The sequence below is a fragment of the Marmota flaviventris genome, chromosome 6, assembly GCF_047511675.1.
Source record: "Marmota flaviventris isolate mMarFla1 chromosome 6, mMarFla1.hap1, whole genome shotgun sequence".
NCBI lineage: Eukaryota > Metazoa > Chordata > Mammalia > Rodentia > Sciuridae > Marmota > Marmota flaviventris.
Window position 1 is genome coordinate 38,391,130 of NC_092503.1, and position 1,361 is coordinate 38,392,490.

Genomic DNA, 1,361 nt, shown 5'->3' on the forward strand with positions numbered 1-1,361 from the left:
ACAAATTGAGGTGACTCGGGTGTCTGTGCCTCACCCCCCCACCAGGAGACCAACTGTTTCTGTCGCCGCTGGTATTGATGAAGTTCTCTCCTCCGCCGCTTTCTGATGACATGAGATCTCTGCCATGTTGGTATCCTATGCGAATGGCAGAATTTCGTTCCCCTTGCCGGGCAACCAAAGCAACGGGTGAGTCCTGACCGGCCCTCAGCAAGACCCGGACCGAGAAGCAGTTTCCGTGGGCTCCTAGCCCTGGGCCAGGGCAGTTCCGGGAGCCGGAACTCGGCCGCTCCGTGCTCGGTGTAAGCTCCGATAAGAGTAGGCTCCAAGAAGCATTCCCCGCGGGCTCAGTTCTGGGAGCCGGAATTCGGCCGCTTAGTGCTTGGTGTATGCTCTGATAGGAGCAGGGTCCAAGAAGCAGCCTCCGCAGGCTCCCCAGCCCTGGGCCAGGGTGGTTCCGGGAGCCGGAACTCGGCCGCCCTGCGCTCGGTGTTCGCTCTGATAAGATCAGGTTCTACGAAGCCTCAATTCATAATTTCTTAGCTGCTCAATGTCTTCCAACACCTGGTAACTCTGGAGAAATTCTGTGGCTTTCTGCAAGTAGAGGATTTATATGTATTTTGTACATGAGGTGCAAGTACAGATAGGATTCCCAGGAAGACTAAATCAAGTCTGCATCAATAAGGAAAAGCTCAAAAGAAATCAAGGCACTGCCAGCAAAGAGGCCGGTGACACTGCTCAGAAGAAAACATGTCAGCTGTCCCAGGTATACATCGTCTGGCTTGCAGGTCTGTTGTTTCATAGGCCATCTCTAGGATGCCCTTCACTGTACCCTTAAAATCTTCCTGATTCCCCTGGATCTTTTGTTCATTTATTTTTGTGCTCTTCCAGTGAAGCTGACTATGTTGTCCCTGCTCTTTCCTTTATCATCACCCATTATCATGAAATGGTACAGTTACTCATCCCAACTGTGTTTATCACAGTCCCCACTGCCCTTAGCATTCATTTGGTTCTAGTAAGATTCAACCTTTCACTGCACTATGCTCCAAAACACCTATTTTATGTCTTCTTCTTCTTCTTCTTTCTCCTAAACCCTCCAATGACTCCTCCTCCCTTCACTAATGTTCTGGCCTCCTCTCCTCCCAGAAGCATGGTAGCACTGAACTCCTCAGGCCTTCTTTGAAGTTAGATGTGGCAATTTTGCCAGTGATGTGGAAGAAAGGTCAGATATCACTACAAGGGACAGGATTTAAGAGCCCGGGTGCCAATTTTCTTTTTTCCAGTCTTGGCAAGAGGAGTACAATGTCACCTGGCTCCCTGAATGAGGTTAGGACACCCCCCAGAAAGTGACATTTGGCATGTAA